Here is a 14,789-nt window from a genome sequence, read left to right on the forward strand (position 1 = left end):
TGGTCTGTTTGGGACCCTTGGTCCTCAAGGCTAAAATTGGAAATGATGGTGTTTTAATTCGCTGCTGAGTTAACGGGCCTGCTGATTTGTCCTCATTTTTCAGGCCTCTAAAATGTCCTTAAAACCCTCTCAAGGGTTTTACACTTTTAGCCCGAGGTCTCGATGCTTCAATTTTCCCTTTTGTTCTTCAGACACTCTCATTTCCTCTCCCTGTTTCGTCTTCTGAGAGGCTGAGAATAATGCATGGTACGTACTGAATAATTTGGATGAAGCTTGCGACATGTCTTGATGACGCTAAGCCACTCAAAGTCCTAGGAAATAGTCCCAGCCTGAATTAGCAGGAGATGAATGCAGGTGAACTTTAGAGTCTTAATTTAAAAAAAAAATTTACATTTTTACCAGTGATGATTGAAAACCATTGGCATTCTTTCTGCCCCCATTACTGATTACAATTGCAAATTGTAATGAATGACTTCTCACTGTTCCATAAGGAGCAGAGTATTATTTTACCCATTTAGTGGCTATTAAATATTTAAAAAAACAATTTTCCAAAAATATATCCATAGCAGTATGTAACAAGTGCATAAATCACAGTGGGAAATGCATTTCGATGCGCATGCCTAATGATGCTTGCGTAGATCGGCTTCTGTGTCCGAGAGTATTTGTGAAGAGGAAAGGTTCACTTTGCGGGAGGTTTCTCTTTTGACACTTCGTTATGAGAATGGAACCAATAGGGGTGATTTCAGATGGAATCAAGAGTTACTACTTAGGGAGTTAATAGCATTTTGCCCAGGGGTTTCCTGGATGTGAGTCCAGACCGTATGATCTGAATCAGGAGTGGTGGGAAACCAAGGCGAGTTAGTTATTCCAGGTGTGGGATGGAGGAAGCCCATCGGCTCCTGAGTTTTCTTCGTGAGAGATGAGCAGGGCTTACTTTTTCCTGTTCAGGGGTATCTGTTCTGAGTGGAGATCCCAAGGAGAGCAGGGACGTGTTAGGGGAGGAGTAATGAAGGAGAAGGGTTTGTCCCCCTGTTTGGAGAGCAGAGAGGGTGCTGCAGACAAGGGAGGATGGGGCAGTGCTGGGCGGGGAAGGAGGCGGGGGCACAACTAGGAAGGAAGGGAGTCGGCTGCTGGACTTGAGGTCCGGGCTGGAAACTTAGTTTCAGAAGAACCAGTTGGAACACTTGGCAACACGTGACATGGTCTAAATGACATCTGGGGGAGACGGTTCTTGCCGTGGATTATAAAACAACTCAGAAGAAGAGGAAGAAGGCAGGCGCTGATGAGAAGGACTGCGGCTGAGGAAGGGAGAGGGAGGGGGGACTGGACTTGGTGCCAGGATTGCTAGAGAAGATGAGGGGAGGTTACAGGTAACTCCCAGTCGAGGCTGGAGGGCTGCCTTGAAGAATTCCTCCCATTCCTAGCCGTCCAAAAAAAAGGGGGAGGGATATCTAGAAGATTATACAGCAGATGTGCAAATGCCTTCTGGAAAAGGTCAGTTCTCTCCCCAGCTTACCAATCATGGAACAGTGGGTCAGTTTGCAGAAGGTATAAATCTGTTCAGTCGATCAGTTCTTGTTGGGACGTGCTACGACCCTTCCCCTCATGCCTCCCACTCCCAGGAGATCCTACAGTTGGCAGGAGATAAAGGGGGTGTGAGAAGAGTTAGCGGTCAGGGAAGAAAGTACAGCCCCAGATTGGCTGCGCACTCACAGTAACTGGATCTGCGTGTGGAGAAGCACCCCTCTTGCAGAGAGGAGATGGGAAGGGCCAAGGAGGGAAGCACACATTGTGAGCTGCCCTTTGAGGCCAAGGGAGGAAAGGAGCCAGACAAGGAGGGATCAGAGTGGTACTAAACCCGTGAAATTGTTTGATCGAAACTTGACATGGGTATTTGCTTCATTAGAACTGATGGTCCAGTTGGTGTTCTCAGGCCATAGATGAAGGGACAGTTCCATCCCCCGAGACTTAGCATCCACAGAGGAGTCACAGAATAAATCCAGCAAGGCAAGCCCCCGAACCGGCATTGCTGAGCGGATAGTCAACCACCGAAAGCTTTCATGAGCCTCTTTTACAAGTACAGTTCCCCATCATTCTTCTTAGCGTCAACTTCTTAGAGTGAAAATTCTTTAAATGGGTATCAGGAAGGAAATTTTCAAGACAGGCATGCACTCCATAGTAGTGAAGCTATTTGAACAAAATGAGCAGAAGTAATCAATAGGTACAGACTTCCAGTTGTAAAATAAGTAAGTGGCGGGGATGTAAGGTAGCACAGGGTGACTACAGTTAGCAGTTCTGTGTGGTGCGTTTGCATGTTGCTAAAGGAGTAGATGTTAAAAGTTCTCATCCCACGAAAAAAGATTTATAACATGTGTGAGGATGGGTGTTAACCAGACTGATGATGGTGATCATTTTGCAATATTTACAAATAGTAAATTGTTACGTTGTACCACTGAAACTAACATAATGTTATATGTCTCCCAATGAAAATTCTTTTTGAAAAAAGAGAATACATTAGCTTTTACATTGTAATCAAAATCAGGCAGCACTCACCCACCCACCAGGATGGGTTACAACACCGTACACTGTGTTCTAAACTGGAAGTCCCTTTGAATCTTGGCTCAGTCAGGGTTTTCCAGAGAAACAGAATCAATAGATATGCACATATAAGTGTGTGCGTATGTGTGGTATGTATGTATTAAGAGACTGATTTTAAGCAGTTGGCTCACGCAGCTGTGGGAGCTGACTAGTCTGAAACTCTCTGGGCCGGCCAGCAGGCCGGAGCTGCTGTTGTGCCCTCGAGTCTAGAATTATAGGACACGTCAAGAGGCTAAAAACTTCGGCAGGGTTTCTGTGTTCAAGTTTTCAGGCAGAATTCCTTTTTCCCTTGGAAACTCAGTTTTTGCTCTTAAGGCCTTCAACTGATTGAATGAGGCCCACCCAGACGATCCAGGGTAATCTCCTTTACCGAAAGTTAACTAATGGATAAGGTGAATCACATCTGCAAAATACCTTTACAGCAACATCTAGACCACTGTAGGCCCAGATAACTGGGCCCCATCACCTACCAAGCTGACACATAAAATTTTACCATCACGAATGTCTTATTTTTACTATAGTGGAAGGGCATGTTCAGCTGTCTTTTGTCCCATTTCTTCAATGTCAAAATCTTTACAGTGAAGAAAGATCCTCTTAAGTGATTCAATGGTGGCAGTTGTAGTGGTATCCTTTTTTTTGGTCAAGTTATTTAAATAAAACAACTGTTTGAAGAGCTGGGCAACATTCGCACCTTCCTTTTGTCCCTCACAATGCCGGATGGTCTTATCTGCTCTGCCGGATTCGTGGGGTGGGCATGGGTGACCCAGGTTACAGCCTTCCTAAACTCAGCAGTGAGACTGCTCCGCTGGCCGTGTGGCGATTACATGGGACACGGGGAGTTAATATTTTCTGGGAAGAATTTTAATGTTAGAATTTACTGTCTTTTGCACATATAAATTTGAAGCTTTAATGTTATGCTCTTCTGGTTATTTGCATTTAATATGCATGCAAATTCACAATGTATACACCATGCACTGAGAACATAATTTATAAATCAGTACTTTCCCTGGTTGTTAGCAATTTCGGCCGCTTTAAAAATTAATACTTTGAAGAAATATATGCTTTCAAATTTATACATAGTATCTTCAGTTTCCGGAGGAAAATATGGAGTACTTTCTCTGCTGGAAAGGTAGATCTCTGCTGTAACGTTCTCGGTGTTTAAAGAAGTTCTGCTAAAAGTTAAGAGTGCTTTTATGTATCTTTCCAGTGAATGGGTTGGATTAGGTGTTGCAGATGTTTGTTTCTGCTAACAATGCTGGAAAATACGTGCTTCTGAAGCATGATTGCAACCTGCAGCATCCTGGAACTGGGGGCTGGGGTGGCGGAAGGTGAGTCATTTCAGGTGATAAACACATCTCGTGCGTAACAAGAGGCGCATGTTGTACCCTTAAGGGGAAGGAGGTCAGGTCCGCACAGCATAGTCAAGAGCAGGAGAATCCCAGAGACAGACCCTGGGGCTTCTCTGCCTGCCACTCAGGCTTGTTATCTTGGCAACCAGGACACAGCCATCATCAGTCCTTTCCTGGGCCGGAAACTCAGTCAGCCCTGACTCCACCTTGACCTTTTCTCCTCCCTGTTTCAGTCTGTCGCTGCTGGTTCTGCCCGATAGCTTCCAGGCAGCTTCCGATTTTCCTCCTTGCACGTCTCCAGGCCACCACTGGTGTCTCTTCTCTCCCATCTGGGCGATTGAAACCTCATCACCGGCCTCCTGGCTTCTCGGCTGCCCACTGCTTCAATCTGCCCACACTAGGCCCCCCCAAACCTTCCTTCCTACGATGGAAAAAGTGCTCTTTCAGTTCGGACCTCTGGGTGTTTAGCATCCTCTGCGGGGAGCAGACACCCATCCTCGACTTCAGCGGTTGGCTCTGGTGTAGGCTGATTTGGTTTTACCCTTCTTCTTGCTTCGCTGCTCATCTTCTCGGCTGTTAGTGCCCCTCCTCCTACAACTTAGCACCACTGTGGACGGCTTTACCCTCTCTGTCTCTCAGTTGTCTCCGTCCCTCTCAAAATCAGTGCTCTTTAAGTGACAGTGAGCAAAGGCTCGCCAGCACCACCACCACCATAAATACTCTCACCAGCATCTGTGTCAGCACGGCGGCTGCACACAACGGACTAAATTCATCTGGCCTGTGGGCGGCGGCTCCCAGCCAGCGCTGAGTCAGGGCCTCTGTGTGCTGCTGTGCAGCTTGGCCAGGAACACGAGTGGGGACGAGAATCCGTTTTGGGGGTCCTTGGGCACAGCTGGATCTGCCAGGTTAAGAGGTGACTTCATCCCCCGCTCAGGCGCCAGCAAAGGCACCTTCAGGTAACCGGTCTGTGCTGAGACCTGGCGCTGAAGGGGCACCGTGTTCTAACTCATTTGTGGGCTTAAGGAGGGGGTGCCCTATACACTTGAGGAAGTCTTGACTTACAGCATAGATGTGAAAATCTAAAGGAGTCGAAGTCAAGGTTTCTGTTAAGAGGGGAAAACATCCCAAAGGAAGACTGAATCTTTGCCTCCTCCTTCAGAAACTATCAGTGGTGGTGAAGCTTGCTTTTGTTTTTGAGTTAGTGACAGTGTTTGATGGATTTAATATAAGTCCAGGTGGAAGTCATTTTGTGATAATGATGACATCCAAGCAGAATATTCTGCAGTGGTTTCTCTTCCCCTTCCTTCCTCTGCCCTCCTCATCCCCTCTTGTTTTCTTGTTCCTTCCTCCCCTCTTCCTCTTTCCCATCCTCCTCCTCTTTTTTTTTTTTAATCAATAATGAGCATACCAGCTTATAAATGTAGAAAACATTCTGGGCAGCTCAGAGATGCCTTTTTACTGGGACGGACTGCATCATAGGTAACTGCAGCCACCAGGTCCCATCCATGTGCTGTGGGCAGAGGGGCTTCTAACTGTCATAGAACGTTCAGGGGCGTGGAAGCAGCGTGCCTGGTTGGCACAGCACTCAGGAGCGCTGAGTGTGGGAAGTGGAGCCCGCTCACTTCTGGAGTTCACACGTGGACTGATCTCTCCCATGGCTTTGGGTTCCCAGAAGAGCTGGACTGAGAGAAAGCCACGAGGGAGGAGGTCTACCAGTGAGACCAGACTGAGCAACAGCCTGGGTGTCCAAGGGAACAGAGGTTCCAGGTATCTCTCCTGACTTAACCCGCTTTCCCTCAGCTCCCCTTACAGCAGACACCACCCCCACCCCAACAGAAACAAGTATGTTGTGGTGTGTACAAGGGATAAGGCATAAGGCTCGGGTCAGCCAACTCTGGTCCTTAGGACAAACCCAGCCTATGACCTGTTTTTGTAAAGATGAAAGGCTCAGAATTGTTTTCCATTTTTGAAGTGCGGAGGGGAGGAACTCAGCTCTCAGGGGGCAGGAACGCCCACTCGCACCACCACCAGGGCATCCCAGTGGGAATTACTGGGAAGAGGAATCCTGGGTGGAGTGCAGAGGACCGGGACCTAGGCTGTTGCCTTAAACACAGTGTATTCATACCACCATGAGTGAGGAAGCCGGGGACTTCGGGTTTACGCTGTTGTTCTCTAGTCCACAAAGTGTATCTCATTTTGTAATTGAGAGAACCCTCTGAAACAGGTGAAAGGGCATTTCTTTCAACTTCAGTTTAGAGAAAAAAAGTATTGACGCTTGGACAGAGATGTGTCCTATTCAAGGTCATATACTTACTGGATATGGTGGAATTGGAAATCAAACTCAGATATTCTAGCTCTAAAACCTGAGCACCATTCTCAGAGTCAGTGAATTATCACTGTGAAGTGTTAACTCTGCACCCCAGTTGCTCACCACAAAAGCCTTCCCACTCAATGTTAAGTCTGTTTGTAAGTCGATTATATTAACATAGAAAACAACAGAAATGGATAGAGGAGCCCTAGGACTGGAAGCATTTTGCATATCTCAGCTTTGTCACCTTCTCACATGGGAAGCTGTGCTTGGAAGAAGCTCTTAGCAGGTGTTCACAGTGATTTGCACCACTCTGGATTGTTTATGTATGTCTGGGAATTCTGCATTGAGACAGATTGTGTGGATGTTCTAGCTTGACCTTCATTAAAAAACCTATGAAAGGAGCAATTGTGAGAAATATTAATGACACTACTGTGACAATATTAAAATTGCAGCTGTTGTCACTTTTGCTACAGATGTCAGAGCAAAGTGCTATTTAATAGATAAATTGAGTGGCTTGTTTCCGTATGTTTTGGATCTGTATGTTTCTGTATGTTTTGGATCTCAAAGACCATCATTCCTACATGATAGGAGAGAGAATTTTACACATGTACTTACAGCCTCCACCTTTTGATATCTGTCTCCTAACGAAGTGTGCAGGGAGCCAGCTGGGCCTGCACTGGCTCTGCATCTCCATCTGGGTCTGAACCTGAGTGATGGTCTTGGTCCCGGAGCCAGTGTCACTGATACAGGCAGCAGCCAGCCACGGGGAAGTCCATCACAATTAGGGCCATCTAGCCATCCCCGGGAATCTGACCACATCCATATTCAGATAAGGAGAGCACGGAGTGATCTCCCTGGGAGTGATACGGAGGGACTCTGGGGACGGCACCCCTTTGTGCTGTGCATGAAGTATGTTAAAAACTAAAGCCTTAAAAGTCACACTGTGAAGAGTGAGGACAGGAAAATGATGGAGCAATTCACACAGTGCACTTCTCCTCCAAGCGAGAAGTCACATCAGTTTCACAGTGGGCGTTTCATCTCTTACCTTCTCTGGAAGGATGCCGCGGTCAGCCGCGGGTGAGCGGCTCCGGAGCTGGCTTCGCTCTTTGCCTTGCTGACAATCCTTGTACCTTTTTGATTTCAGCTCAAATGTCATTTCTTTGGGAGCCTTCCCCCTACCTGGTGGTGGGTTTCCTACCCCCCAGCTCTGCCTACCCTGTTCTCGATCTCATTGTTCTGTTTTATTTTCTTCCCAGCATCCATCACTATTAGAAATTGTCCTGTTTCTTTATTGGCCTCTCTTACCTCTGGAATGTAAGCTCCGTGGAACAGAACCCAACGTGCCTCTCTGGTTTTCTGTTGTTTTCCGTAGCACACTGAACAGTGCCTGGCCTCTGGCAGGTGCTTCATAAATTCATGGAGTGACTCAGTGAATGAATGAATTAGTGAGTATGTGTTTTTCTGTTGCTTAATGCCACCGTATGCTGCTTGGATACTGGCCTGTGGTCTTTGCCTGCTAGAAGAATCCAGAGGGACTATATGTTAGATTTCTATTGTTGCTGTAATAAGTTACCACGAACTTAGTGACTTGACTAGTACAGATTTATTATCTTGAAGTTCTGGAGGGTAGCAGTCCAACCTGGGTCTCACTGGGCTAGCGTCAGGGTGTCAGTTGGTCTGCGTTCCTCCCTGGATGCTCCAGGGGAAATCCATTTTCTGGCCCTTTTCAGCTTCCAGAGGCCAGGCACAGTCCTTGGTAGCCCCATTTCATCTTCACAGCCTGCAGAGGTGGGTGGTGTCTTTGTCATGCTGCCACCTCTCTGATTCACTGCAGCTAGGGAAGTTGCTCTGTTTTTAAGGACTCCTGTAATTAGATTGAATTTACTTAGATAGTCTAGGAAAATTTGCCATCTCACTGTCCTTGTTAATCCTGTCTGTAAAGTCCTTTTTGCCGGGTAATGTAACACATTCACAGCTTCTGGGACTAGGATGTGGGCATCTCAGAGGGGACGAGGGTTATTATTTTGCCTTATCTGTAGATTTACTCACAGAAGACATGGAGGCTGGTCCAGCCCAGACCTTCATTTCTCTTCCAGAGTATATATTATGAAGGACAGTCTTCCCAACGCATGTATTCACTCAGTGAGGAGGATTTGCGGAGCTTGTCACGTTGTCTTTGACGATTTTGTTTCTGATGGCAGAGTGGGCCAGGCTAGATTGCTGTTTTGTAGGACTGGGTATAGGGACCCTGGAGAAGTTCACCTGAATTCAGGTCCAGGCCTGACAGTGAGAAATTGAGGTGCTAACCAAAATGAGATCACTGTGTCCGGTGGGGACTCAGAGCAGCTGTAGTAGTGATGATGGTGGTGACAGAAAACGTTTATTGAGTGTAGGCCTGTTGGGAGTAATGTATTTAGTTCACTCAGTCTTTACAGCAGTCCTGTAATAGAGGTATTGTTACACCCATTATACAGATGATGAAGCTAAGGCACAGAGAGGTGAAATAAGTCACCTGAGATCATACAACTAGTAAGTGATTGAGCCAGGGTTCAAAACCCCATGTCCGCCGACTCTAGACCCCCCACTCCCTAACCACTGTGCTCCCCTGCCTCTCAGGGGGCCACTTAGGGGCTCACGGAGCAAATGGGAGGGCAGAATGGAGGCTGGGGAGCAGAGCCTTTGGTGCAGGGGTGTGTGGGGGGTGGTTGGCTTCGGGAACACAGCACAGACAGCACTGTGTGCAGGTACAGTCGCCCACCTGGGGAGATGTGGAGGATGCCGTCTGTGCCAGGAGGATAACGGGCTAGTGCAGCCCACGGGCGTCCCCTGTTGGGGGGCCGGCGAGGGAGCCGTGGACCGCGCGCGTGGCAGAACCATCTGCTGGGCTTCTGAGCGTTGTGCCGTACAGAGGGCGGGATGGTACAGCGGAAAGAGGCGGAAGCCCCGAGCTGACGTGTCTGCCCCACCAGTGACCAGATCTGAGTTTGGGTGAAGCCACTAGGATTCACTGAGCCTCTGTGAGGAGAGCGTACAAATCCTGCTTGTTGCCTCTCCAAGTGGGAGAAGGATCAGATGGTTTCTGAGACATGCTTTGTGCAAGTGGGTTGTTCACTGTCCACCTGCCTGACTGGCAAGGTGGGGAAAGGCAGAAGGTAGGGCATCTCAGGGCCTCAGAAACCTGTCTGGCTTATGTCACGCTGGGGGTAACCTGGAGTGTGAGAGCGAGACACAAGATTTTCTTCCCCTGAGGCTGATTGATGGCAGGGATTTACAGGTCAGCCTGGGAAAGCATGTAATCAATCAGGGCGAAAAAAAAATAATCTTGTTTTTGGTGTACAGATCCATGGTCACAATGATGCTAATAACCCGACAGCGGACAAGCCTCCCCCACTGTCGCCGCCCGCCTCTTTTCAGTAGCTCTCGGGTGGCCAGGATCATAGGAAGGTGGTGCTCTTTAGAGGGTTTGCCCTGAGCGCAAGTGACAGCTGCCAGTTGAGTTCCAGCCTTCAGAGGCAGGTGCAAAAACTCACCCCAGAGTTAGGGATCCTCTGCAAATACCTACTTAATCATTCATAACCACCTGGAGCAGTGAAGGCTCAGAGATTTTACCCCACCTGTGAGCTAATAAGTTAGCCTGCCACAGTTCCGTGCACGTCTGTAGGAGACATGAAACTCCTGGGTCAGACACACAGGATTTTATTCCTCACGGCACAGCTGGCGGTGTGAACTTCCTGTGTGTCAGTGTCCCTGGGCCCCCCAACTCCCACAGGGGCAATGCCGAGCGACCCCAGGTGGGTGCTTCACACGCAGTGGGTCTGTGTCATGGCTGAGGAAGGCACAGTTTGGGAAGTCACCAGACTTATAAAGAGCTGCTGCCAAGTTACCCAGCCTTTATTATCCTGGCCAGGTAACACAGCTGTCCTCTGTCCTGGAGGGAGACAGCATCTTCATCCTTCCAGGATGGTTGCTTTACAGACATCCTTGAAGAGAGAGCCTGGGACAAAAGCTGTCACAAGATGTGTAGTCAAGCTTCTTAGTAGAAACTAATGCATACTTAGCTAAATTCCTAATAATGACCTATAAAGGGTGTTTGTCTTTAAGTGTATGAAATTGTACTGGTGCGTTGATACAATCTGAATTCTGTTTGAGGAAAAAAAAATCCATTTCTAATTCTCTTCACTTAGCGAGTTCTACTCAGTATTTTAGGATAATTCAGCAAACTTGTTGCTTAAATAGTCAATTACCATGGAGTTCAGAACTTCTAATCAGTTGGAAATTGAATGATATTTTAATTAAAAGTGGTTTACCTGGAGTGTACAGAGGGCCTATGGTTGACTGATCAATTTTGGTTACAGGAGTACCAAAAGTAAGAATTTAATGCTTTGACAGTGGATGACACTGATAGAAACTAACATAAAGATTTTTGTTTGGAACAATGCACACTTTTCTTTGATTTCCACTTGCTAGGCAAATTCCATTGGGAAAATTATTATTTGATGTACAGATTTCTTAATAACTTGATTTTTCAATTAATTCCCCAAAATGGTCATGGTTAAAAATTGTAGACCTACCACTTCCTACACCATATGTAGTCAGTGATAAATTGAACCCCAAAGTCTTGAATAATCCATAGAATAATTGAACTTTGAATACTTTTTTAGGTTTAAATTTGATGTAAGGGCCCACAAGGAACTGTAAATATTAGGAGGCTCAAGGACCCATATTCTGCCTGGGGGTTGGTGCAGTGCTGTGAACGTGGTTGTATCTGGGTTGAACTGCAGCTCTGCTAATTCCTGACTTAGTAATTTACCTAAAATACCTGCGCCTCAGTTTCCCCATGTAAAAATTGTAGATGATGACCACTGCATCATAGGGCAGTTGTGCAGCCTAAATGAAATAAGTTATTCAAAGCTGGTGCATCCCTTTATTAATGTGAAGGGAATATTGAAGTCAGTTCAGGACCATTATAAAGTTTTTCTGTGATTACTTTCAGCTTGGGTGAAGCTTTAAATTCTTAAATTCCTTCTCTAAAGTACTCATTTATTGTCTGTTATTTTTCTAGTTATCTAGGTGCATTGGGGGATTAGGAGCATCCTTTAAAAATCATCCCATGGTTAGCAAAGCTCATAAATTGCGAGATGCTAATGGGAAAGTCAAGATCTCCAACTTATTATTGCAGCAGTGCACAGAGCTGTCTCGGGAAAAGCAAGGGTTGGCTTAAAATCCCAGAAGAAGATGCTTTGCAGATTTCAAAATATGTCACTCACTATAAAATTAATTCAGTCATTTACCAGCCACACACATACCAGTCAAGGTCGAAAGTAGAAAGACCACAGGGAAGAATGAACGGCCACCTTTCTATTACCAGGAAAAATGACAGCTCCCATATGTGTGATGCCCTCAGTTTTATGGGAAATCAGGAACTGAATATTTAAAAACTAATTACAATTAATTAAGATGCCTAAAAGGCCTATGACAGTTTGGGATTCTATTTTTATCAACTTAATCTCTCCAGTGAAAAGTGGGAAAGAGCATTCAGATTTGACAGATACCTTGGAAGCTTTGCAGTGGGAGTGGAACGAGGAAGCACAATGAGTGGAAGAATATTATGTGCAGTTCTAGACTTTTAAAAATAAGCAGCTACTGCATCCTGAATATGAAGGCAACCATGACTGGAGACGGGGAGAGAAGGGGAGAGAGAGTTGCTGTATTTCAGCAGCTGGGTTGATGGAAGATAAATGGTGAGGTGCCCTCCCCTCCTGATGTAAAAATCTCTATTCACTGCTACCACGTAGAAAACAGCACTGTTAGGATGGGACCTGCTTTTCTTCCAAATGTGTATATGTATAGTTTCTATATAAGTCTTCAGATTGTATATAAAATGTTAAATGCTTTACTTAGTAGAGATTGGGTTAAATATTTACACCCAGCTAAGTATTACCATATGCCTAAGCTTTTAAAATAGTAGCAATTCTAAAGGGAGAAAACAAACGAACGATTTGGAAAATATCAAAGCTCGTCTAAATTGGTGGTTCATAGAGGTAACGAGGTAACACTGATGTTATTTCTGTTTAGTCCAACTCGTGTTAAATGAGCACCTCCCATGGGCAGGGTGCTGTGCTGGGTCGGGAGTGAGTGACCTGATCATGGTCACCAGCAAAACTCTCAGCAACTTCACAACCAGAGAGTAGGCAGCAGGGGACACAGGCGCTATGGCCCAAGCCTTGGCGTCATCCCATGTAAGGGATGAGGTTTGTCAATCTGACCCTTGTCCTCGAGAACCTTATATACAGTAGGGAAGCTTGCACACTGGTGAGACGGGACACACATACACATTTAAATCAGTTCGCTTCTGTCAGCAATTCTCCTTTATCTTTTTTTTTTAACATTTTTTATTGATTTATAATCATTTTACAATGTTGTGTTAAATTCCAGTGTTCAGCACAATTTTTCAGTCATTCATGGACATATACACACTCATTGTTACATTTTTTTCTCTGTGAGTTATCATAACATTTTGTGTATATTTCCCTGTGCTATACAGTGTAATCTTGTTTATCTATTCTACAGTTTTAAAATCCCAGTCTATCCCTTCCCACCCTCCACCCCCCTGGTAACCACAAGTCTGTATTCTCTGTCTATGAGTCTATTTCTGTCCTGTATTTATGCTTTGTTTTTGTTTGTTTGTTTTTGTTTTGGTTTTTTAGATTCCACATATGAGCGATCTCATATGGTATTTTTCTTTCTCTTTCTGGCTTACTTCACTTGGAATGACATTCTCCAGGAGCATCCATGTTGCTGCAAATGGCGTTATGTTGTCGGTTTTTATGGCTGAGTAGTATTCCATTGTATAAATATACCACATCTTCTTTATCCAGTCACCTGTTGATGGACATTTAGGCTGCTTCCATGTTTTGGCTATTGTAAATAGTGCTGCTGTGAACATTGGGGTGCAGGTGTCATCCTGAAGTAGATTTCCTTCTGGATACAAGCCCAGGAGTGGGATTCCTGGGTCATATGGTAAGTCCATTCCTAGTCTTTTGAGGAATCTCCACACTGTTTTCCATAGTGGCTGCACCAAACTGCATTCCCACCAGCAGTGTAGGAGGGTTCCCCTTTCTCCACAGCCTCTCCAGCATTTGTCATTTGTGGCTTTTTGAATGACGGCTGTTCTGACTGGTGTGAGGTGATACCTCATTGTAGTTTTGATTTGCATTTCTCTGATAATTAGTGATATTGAGCATTTTTTCATGTGCTTTTTGATCATTTGCATGTCTTCCTTGGAGAATTGCTTGTTTAGGTCTTCTGCCCATTTTTGGATTGGGTTGTTTATTTTTTTTCTTATTGAGTTGTATGAGCTGCTTATATATTCTGGAGATCAAGCCTTTGTCCTTTATCTATAAATTTAAAAGAAAAACAGTTTGAGTTAATTTTTATAGGTAATTTCTTTTCATACCTAATTGTAACTGTTTTACTTTGAAAGACAGTGAAAGGCACATCTCTTCCTTTTCATTTTCTACTTGTGTTCTTCTCTGCCTTGGACTGTATCTGATCATGAACGTGAAGATCGCACACCTGCTACAAACACCGCCGTGTCATAAATGAGAGACACAGAGTATCAGCGCAAGTGGAGGAAGTTCAAACTGGGCTCTGTTAGACAGGAAAATGGATACTCCAATAAATAGAGTTGTTGAGGCCACTGCGAGTTATCCGCACAAAGCTGCAGGGTCAGCATTTTTTACATAGTATCATGGACGAGTAGTTAATTAAGTAAAGACATCCCGTCCCAGTGGAATCTTGGGGAAATGAGGGCTATACTTTCTTCTCCTTGAACACTGGAGCGAATCTGTGAATCTGTGTGGCCATCTCTTGGGTGCTTCTGCCCTAAGTTCTGCTTCTATTACTTGGAAAATTGTTTTTATTGAAATGAAACTTAGTGTCAGTGACACCCAAAGGCTAAATTTAAATGCTTTATGAAAAATACTATTTTCCCCAATAATTCTTTTAATTCACAATTAATTAAAGCATAATGTGTTTGAAACTTTCTTGTTAAACTCGTCCTTTTCTTCACCTTACTGATTTATGTTTTTCACTACAAATGACCAATTCTGGATGTGTAGTATCTCATCTTCCAGCTCCTTGCTTTCTTTCCTGATATTGATTAAATTTGGGGATATTCAAAGAAAACCGTTCTATAGATACAGATAATCTGTGTATGTGTGTAGGAGTTGTCCGTTTTTAAAGAGCTATAGAATAATGGCAGGATCTTTTGAAATTGGAGGCTGAATTGTGTAGAAATTATTAGCATATGTAAATTTGGACAAGTGATTAAGTAATTCTCTAAGCTTTTTTGTTAACTCATTTGTAAAATTAGGTTAATAATAATATCTAATGCTCTTTCTGTGTTTTGGAAGTTGGAACATATTTAAAATAGTGACTAGTACATAGTAAGTGCTCAGTAATAAATGTTACCATTGTGGTCATTATCATCCTAGTCATTTTTATCTTGATTATTAGACATTTTAGAATTC

At 44.8% G+C, this 14,789-nt stretch overlaps 1 protein-coding gene across 10 annotated transcripts in view; it reads left to right on the plus strand.

Moving 5' to 3' along the window:
* ENOX1 (ecto-NOX disulfide-thiol exchanger 1) overlaps positions 1-14,789 on the plus strand; it is a 509,205-nt gene that overhangs the window by 112,209 nt on the left and 382,207 nt on the right. Inside the window, exon 1 of one of the 10 annotated variants that reach the window (XM_072976297.1) lies at positions 5,528-5,714. The exons of the other annotated variants lie outside the window; for them this stretch is intronic. The gene's annotated coding sequence lies outside the window, so the exon portion shown is untranslated. Of the gene's footprint in view, positions 1-5,527; positions 5,715-14,789 lie in introns of those variants that run through there. 10 annotated transcript variants of the gene reach the window in all.

Source organism: Vicugna pacos, chromosome 14, assembly GCF_048564905.1.
Source record: "Vicugna pacos chromosome 14, VicPac4, whole genome shotgun sequence".
In the NCBI taxonomy this organism is placed as follows: Eukaryota; Metazoa; Chordata; class Mammalia; order Artiodactyla; family Camelidae; genus Vicugna; species Vicugna pacos.